The following is an 8,279-nucleotide window of genomic DNA, read 5'->3' as shown; positions in this document are numbered from 1 at the left end:
ATATTTACGATTACAATTATAAAAATTAGTTTTTACACATATCTAAATTTTTTTACATATATATGTAAGTTTGCTATTACATAAATTTTACATATATGTAAACTTGTGATTTATATATGTAATAAAAAGATTATATATAAAATATGGTAAAACTAGTCTTAAACAATGATAATATACCCATGAAACTAACAAAGAAATATCCATACACATATTATATCATACCTTTAATCAATTAATATAATGTCATTTAAGATCATCTGCTCATGTTTATCCCAAAAGCATGATTATCCAAAAAAACCAGATTATCTAAACTTTGATGATATATTCATCCTTATAATCTTTAGAATTTGAAACTAATTGATCATGATAAATTTGGTGTCATTAATTTCTGTGTATCACAAATTGTTACTTGATTTTATATTTATAATAAAGCAACATATAAAACCGGAAATTAAAATATAACAAAATGATTTTTTTTCATTTCATATTAATGGAAAATGACAAATACATATTAACCTTAATGTCATGATAAAATAAAAGTGATTATTCCGAATTAGCAGAATATTATAATATTTAAATTTGCATAAAGTGAATGTAGTGATTCTTATTTATAATAGTTGAAAGTATTGGATAAGGAATATTTAAATTTTGAATACTAATCCCTCGTTATTAGGTAATATTATGGGAGTTGTTGTAATATTTTATTAATTGATATATATATTTTAACAACTTATAGAAAAAAAAAAAGCAAAGGTTTCGCATTTGTTGGAAGCATGGTAAATGACTTTTAACCGGATTAATTATTTTTTTTTATTAATATGAAAATATATGTTTTAAAACATTTTGGTCTGAGTTATAGAAGAAAATATCGAAAATTAAATATTGATTTTCTTATTGCTAAAACCCTTTATACTAAGCAAAAAAATCATATAAATAGATGACATATACTTCATATAGTAAATCGGTATACATATAGATTATAATTAAAATATCCAACTTCAATAATTTAATGCTAAACACCAATATATATATATATATATATATATATATATATATATATATATATATATATAATATGTATTTTTCATGTTTGCAATATTTATACAAAATGTTTCGAGAAATTAAGAAAATACGCATTCTCTTGAGTTCAAATGCATACGAGAAAAATTTAAATCCAAATCTGAAACTAATCTTATATAAAAAATTATGCATTGTTGCTTGAATCTCAGTTTAAAAAAACAATTTGTAGTTTACAATACAAATCCAAATTCTTCGACAATGATGCACCTTTTATTTGCTTTAATTTTCAATTACCTGTGACTTTAAAATATTATTGTAAGAAACCTGCAACGTCAATTTTAATATTTTCTTATTTCACCGTTAATGTTAATGAATGAATAGATTAGGATTTATATATAATAAAAACAAACTTGAATTCATATATTGAAATGACTTAAAAGATAAAGATCATATATTGAAATAAGTGAAAAAAAGGTGAGGATGGTTATAAGATTGACAAGTGGCAAAAGTAAGTAGTCTTTTATTAGAATAGATAGATATCCATAATATATGGTAAAGTTAAAATATAAATGGAGACAAAAATATTTATCAAATATAATAACTTAAAAACGAACAAAATTTAAAAAACAAAATGTTTCCCTCATCATTCTCGTTTAAAAAAAACGACGAAAAGACACAGTGTCAAGAAAAAAGACACAATAGATCGCAAAATATAACATAATGCCGAACAAAACGTAACACAATATAGATTAATATAACACAATATTGAATAAAGATACAATGTCAAGGAAAAAATATATAATCAATGACGAATATAAACAAAAAAACACATTGATAAACAAAAAAGGCACAACGATATTTTTTCCTCAACATTGTGTCTTTTTATATTTTTGAACGAGAAAGACGGGACAAACATTATTGTTTTTTTTTCCTTTTTTTATTTCTTTTTAAATTTTGAGCTACAATTTTTTTATTAATTTTTTTTAGTATTCTTTTTTTTTTCACAAATCTTTCTCGTTCTTCTCATTTTTGTTTCCATTTATTGAATAATCTGACCTCCATATATAATACAATATTTTTCACTTAATAAAAAGATGTTATTAATTGTACATAAAATATGTTAGCAATTGGTTTTCTAGCTCAATCGCATGAGAGTGATGGTTAAGGCGAGGGATTTTAAGGTTTCATGTTCAAAACCTGACTCAAGTGGGTGTATCACAATGATGGGTTTCCTCCTTGACGGTGTTTTTGGACGAGTCAAACTTGAACCGTCAAAATCAATATGAACGGTTAAAACCCGTATAAGAAAGAATCACTCAAATATTGGAAGTGGTTCCAAATGCTATTAAAAATAATAAATAAAAAAATAATTGTAGACACCTTCAGAATGGGCTGGGTCCACAATAAAAAAACCATATTTACGAACTACGTGCTAGGCCTGGCCTAACTAAACAAAGTTTGAACTTGTGGCCCAAATAGTTCACCATTATAAATGATTAACCCTAAACAGCATAAGTCTCATGTTTTGACTTTCGCTTGAATGGCAGAACTTGCACTTGATGTGGTTGAGCAGATACTGATACGATTGGATGTGGAAGATCTAATACGATGCAAGAGCGTGTGTAAGTCGTTGCAATCTTTTATATCCAGTCCTCGTTTTGTCAAAGCTCACTTGAACCACGCTTACAAGAGTGATCATGACGATCAACAACTTGGACACCGAAGGATATGCCTTGAAATCATTCTCAATGAAGACAGTTGGTTTCAATTGGACTGCATTCATATAGTTGGTTCTTGTAATGGCTTGGTATGCGTTTCTCCTACATCTGTCGAGCTTGTAGTAACCAATCCTTCAACTAGGGAACACAGGAAACTGCCAACGCTGCCCTTTCGGCCTCATAGGCACAAAATTGCATGGATCAGGCAAGTAGTATGTTGGGGTTTTGGTTATGATTCCTCTACAAATGATTACAAGGTTATTGCTGGCTTCATGAAAAACCTTGGTTCAAAGCGGACGCGCTTTTATGTGTTAACATTGAAATCAAATAGTACTTGGAAAGTTATTGGCGAAGTGAAGTATCGTATTTGTGCGAGTAGAACTGGTATCTTATATAATGGGGCCCTTCCCTGGTTCATGACTCGTAAAAAGCGCAAGAGAGTAATTATTTCATTGGATTTATCTACAGAGGAATTTAAAGAAACCCCCCTACTGGATGTTGATATGTTATATGAGTATAATTGCTTTCACAAACTGGGGGTTTTAGAAGAATGCATGTGCATATATTCAAATGCTTCCCCTTCGTCTACTAACAAATGGGTAATGAAAAGCAACAAGTGGGAACTATACATTGATGATCATTGTCAAAACAAGTATGATGTTGCACATTACTTGCCAATTGATTCACAAATGACAAGTGGTGATAGTGTTGAGGTGGTATTCGTGTACCTTTAAATGGGATCTATATTTGTGCTAGTATATTTGTAAAGAGCCTCGTATCTCCACATTGTTGGGTTTCAACGGTGGTCCGAGACAAAAACGGATAAACTATTTGACCCGTTTTATTTAATATTTCGGTTTCGATAATAATTAATTCATATTAATTATTAACCTCATTAACGAAACAATAAAGAAACGCAGCGGAATAAAATATTTAAAACGAACCATGAACCGAAACCCGAACCCGGATCTAATTACAAACGCGTACGAGTACAATAAATTATAAATAATAATCAACCATAGGAGGTTTGTCGATATACCTCGGTTACGAGAACCGGGAAGACACCGAGAGTATACGAGTCACGCTAGATCGACACAATCAAAGAGCAATGAAGTTCCGGCGGCGGCTAGCGGCGGCGGCGGAAGCAAGTATTAATGCTCAGATACCATCTTGTAGTCTCCTAATCCTTTCTTGATCTTGTAGTTCCTTGGGTCTTGATTACACTTGTAATGTAGTTGTGTGTGTGTGTGTTTTGGTTTTAACAGAGAGAGCCAAGTTATTTTTTTTTTTTTGAAGGCCAAGCTTAGTGTGACTTTTATATCCAAGATTAAATAAAGTTTTGTGATATGAAAATCAATAATTCAGCGAGAAATCCAGCAACAGTAGCTGGTGTAGTGCAAGGAAAGGAATACATGGCATGATGATGGTATGGACATGATTGAAGTCACACATGAATACATGATTTTTATGTGTCGGGCCTAATTAACCTTTAAGTAGGCCTTTATCTCGTTACCCCCGGTGTAACTCTGTCCGGGTCACGTTCGGGTCGGTCACGTTGACTTGACCCGAAACGTCCATAAAATCCAACAGTCTCCCACTTGGACGTATTTGGGTCAAGTATCACAACGCTGACAGCCAGAGGCGTTCTAGCTACACATAGATGTCCCCAACCGAATGTGACATTTTAAATCCATAACCAAAGTATCTTGGAATACCTTATTGCAAGACAATGAATTTATAGTAATCGTCGTCATCTATCCTTTCTGTATAAGACATTAATTTGAACAATGAGACATGGATCAAATCAATCTCATATAGTGTTCAATTATTTTAGTTCTCGATATAGAGTCAAAGTGGTCCAATCAAACACACAGTTAGTTTGGGTGAGGCCTCACACTTTACCAGTTTGAATCAACGAGGGCGCCAAAATGTCTAACTGTTACATTTGAATGTAAGAGTACAGAATCCCATCTTGACTACATACAACTCCCACTGAACTCCAGAACATTCCCAACCAGTGTCTTTATGGCTGGCAGTTACGCAACAGCGGTTGACATGATCAAAGAATATTCCTCGGTAAACGAAAGTTCTAATATGTATCTCAGGTCTAAGGATACTAAATGAGCATACTATTATCAAAACATCTTATGATCAAGATCCATGAAGATGATTTGATGCGAGTTACATCCAACGTCATTCATAATGAGGTCTGTGAGTTTGGAAGTCAACTTCTTGAGTCCAAAGTCAGAATAGTCTTAATTAAGAATCGTTCCCACGAGTCTGACCGACTACGGATAATTTAGAATATAATATTCATGGATTAAACGTATTAAAAGAACACAGTTGTATCATTCATCGTTTGCATTTAACCATTAAATCAAAAGTGAACTGAAAAGTACAACTGTTTGAATGTTCATACATCCAAATACTAAATCAAAATAAATTACTAGCAAGTCTAAGCCCGATAGCATCTCTATGCTGATCATGTTTGTCCTGAGTCATTGGCTTAGTGAACTGGTCGGCTAGATTTTGATCTGTGTTTACTTTGCTTATCACGATGTCACCTCGTTCCAATATTTCCCAAATAAGATGGAACTTCCTTAGAATGTGCTTGGTCCTGTGATGAGACCTTGGCTCTTTGGCTTGAGCAATAGCACCTGTGTTATCACAGAATATCTCGATTGGTTTGTGGATACTCGGAACTACATCAAGATCGGTGATGAACTTCTTCATCCAAGCAGCCTCCTTAGCAGCATCAGATGCGGCTATATATTCAGATTCGGTGGTAGAATCCGCTACTACACTCTGCTTGGAGCTCTTCCAATAAACAGCTCCTCCATTGAGAGTGAAAACGAAACCTGACTGTGAGCGAGAATCATCTCGGTTAGTCTGGAAGCTAGCATCAGTGTAACACTTTACAGTAAGCTCCTCTTCCACTCCCCCAAACACCAAGAACATGTCTTTGGTCCTATTCAAGTACCTTAGAATGTTCTTCACAGCAGTCCAATGGGCAATGCCAGGACTCTGTTGAAAACGACTGGTCATGCTCAAGGCATACGAGACGTCAGGTCTAGTACATAACATAGCATACATGATTGAGCCAACCGCTGAAGCATATGGAATTTCTTGCATACGTTTAGATTCAATGTCCGTTGCCGGAGATTGCGATTTGCTCAACACGGTTCCCTTAGTCATTGGAACAGCTCCTTTCTTGGAGTTTTCCATTGAGAAGCGTGCCATTACTTTGTCTATGTAAGTACTTTGACTAAGCCCTAGAATCCGCTTAGATCTATCTCTATAGATCTTTATTCCCAGAATATAAGCGGCTTCTCCAAGATCTTTCATTGCAAAACAAGATTCCAACCATAGCTTAACTTGTTTAAGCATAGGAATGTCGTTTCCAATAATCAGTATATCATCCACATACAAAATGAGGAATGATATAGTGCTCCCACTAGCCTTTCTGTAAACACAAGGTTCATCTTCGTTTTTGACAAAACCAAACTCTTTGATTTTCTCGTCAAAGTGAAGATTCCAGCTTCGAGATGCCTGCTTAAGTCCATAAATGGACTTGTTCAATTTGCAAACCTTATTAGGATATTTTGGATTGACAAAACCTTCAGGCTGAACCATATAGACATCTTCAGAAAGATGTCCATTAAGGAAAGCGGTTTTGACATCCATTTGCCATATCTCATAATCATAGTATGCAGCAATGGCAAGCAAAATCCTAATTGACTTAGTCATAGCAACGGGCGAAAAAGTTTCCTCATAGTCAACACCTTGAGTTTGAGTGAAACCTTTCGCGACTAGCCGTGCTTTGTAGGTTTGCACATTTCCATGCATGTCGGTTTTCTTCTTGAAAATCCATTTGCTCCCTACTGCCCGACAATCGGGGGTAGCTCAACCAAGTTCCAAACTTGGTTATCATGCATGGACTGCATCTCAGCATTCATGGCATCTTGCCATTTCTTGGATTCCGGATCCAAGATAGCAGACTTGTAGTTAGTAGGCTCGTCCCCAGACTCGGCTACTAATAAGACTTCGGCACCATCTAGATGACATAAGTATCTAGCATTTGGTACGGGAGTCCTACTACTTCTGCGAACGCTTGTGTTCACGTCTGATGTATCAGCAACAACAACTTGTTGATCAAACTCTCCAACTTCCTCAGCAGTTGGTTGTGGTTCTTGACTTTCTTCAAGATCAACAATGTTACTTCTAGTTCCTTGACTAAGAAATTCTTCTTCAAGAAAGTAGCCTTTCCTCCTGACAGAAATCGTATTTGTATCAGGATGGAAAAAGTAATAACCGCTCTTGTAGTAGTATCCGACGAAAATAACTTTTTCGCCGCGGGGATCAAGTTTGTCATCAGACTCACTTGTGATATAAGCATCACATCCCCATACTCTAAGATAAGACAACTTGGGTTTCTTTCCCTAATGCCATATCTCATATGGAGTCTTGTCTATCTTCTTAGTTGGAGCTAGATTGACAATGCGAGCGGCGGTCATAAGGGCGTAACCCCAAAAGGAGTGAGGCAAGTTGGTTCTACACATCATCGATCGAACCATGTTTAGCAAGGTTCGGTTTCTCCTCTCGCTCACGCCATTAAGTTGGGGTGTGCCAGGAGGAGTGAGCTGTGAAACAATTCCATGCTCTTTTAGATGAGTGATGAACTCTGTGCTGAGATACTCTCCACCTCGATCTGATCGAAGTATCTTAATGGTTTTGTCAAGTTGGTTTTCCACTTCGCTTTGAAACTCTTTGAACTTTTCAAAAGTTTCGTGCTTGTGTTTCATAAGATACACATAAGCGTATCGACTATAATCGTCGATAAAAGAAACGAAGTATCTTTCATGGTTTCTAGTCATGGTTCTAAAAGGTCCACATACATCAGTATGTATGAGTCCTAATAGATCACTTGCTCGTTCACTTTTATTAGTGAAGGAGTCTTTGGCGAGTTTGCCAGCTAAGCAAGATTCACAAGTGTTAAAAGAGTCTGGTCCTGAGTGTTCAAGAATACCTTCGAATTGGAGTCTTTTAACTCTTGCCTTGCTTATGTGGCCAAGTCGGCAATGCCATAGAAAAGTATCGTTGAAACTAGTCTTGATACGTTTTGAAAGATGATATACGTTATTGTCAGGTTGAACATCAATCTCATAAATACCATTTCGAGGTTTAGCCTCAAAATAAAAGATATCATTTAAGTAAGCAGAAGTAGCCATGCCATTAAGAACATACTTAAATCCTTGTTCAAATAACAACGAAACTGAAATGATGTTTCTGGTCAAGCCAGGAGCATACAAACAATTATTTAAAGGAAAAACTAGGCCATATGGACAAGCAAAATGAAATACTCCAGTTGCCAGAACTGGTACTCTCTTCCCATCTCCAACGATGAGTTCCATGCTGCCTTTATTCAGTTCCTCCACTTCTCAGGTTCCTGCAAGACATTAACGATGTGGTAACCACATCCGGTATCAAATACCCATGTGTTGCTAGAGACAGTGAAAAGTTCAATAACGTATATGGAAATAC

The 8,279-nt window shown here is 35.1% G+C and overlaps 1 pseudogene; it reads left to right on the top strand.

The window, feature by feature from the left end:
- Positions 1–2,560: 2,560 nt before the first annotated feature.
- On the top strand, positions 2,561–3,564 carry LOC143557862 (F-box protein CPR1-like; annotated as a pseudogene).
- The last annotated feature ends 4,715 nt before the right edge of the window (positions 3,565–8,279 follow it).

The sequence above is a fragment of the Bidens hawaiensis genome, unplaced genomic scaffold, assembly GCF_021521415.1.
Source record: "Bidens hawaiensis isolate Kalapana, Puna unplaced genomic scaffold, B.hawaiensis_p1.1 tig00000097_1, whole genome shotgun sequence".
Classification (NCBI taxonomy): domain Eukaryota; kingdom Viridiplantae; phylum Streptophyta; class Magnoliopsida; order Asterales; family Asteraceae; genus Bidens; species Bidens hawaiensis.
This window is presented reverse-complemented; position numbering and strand designations above follow the sequence as displayed.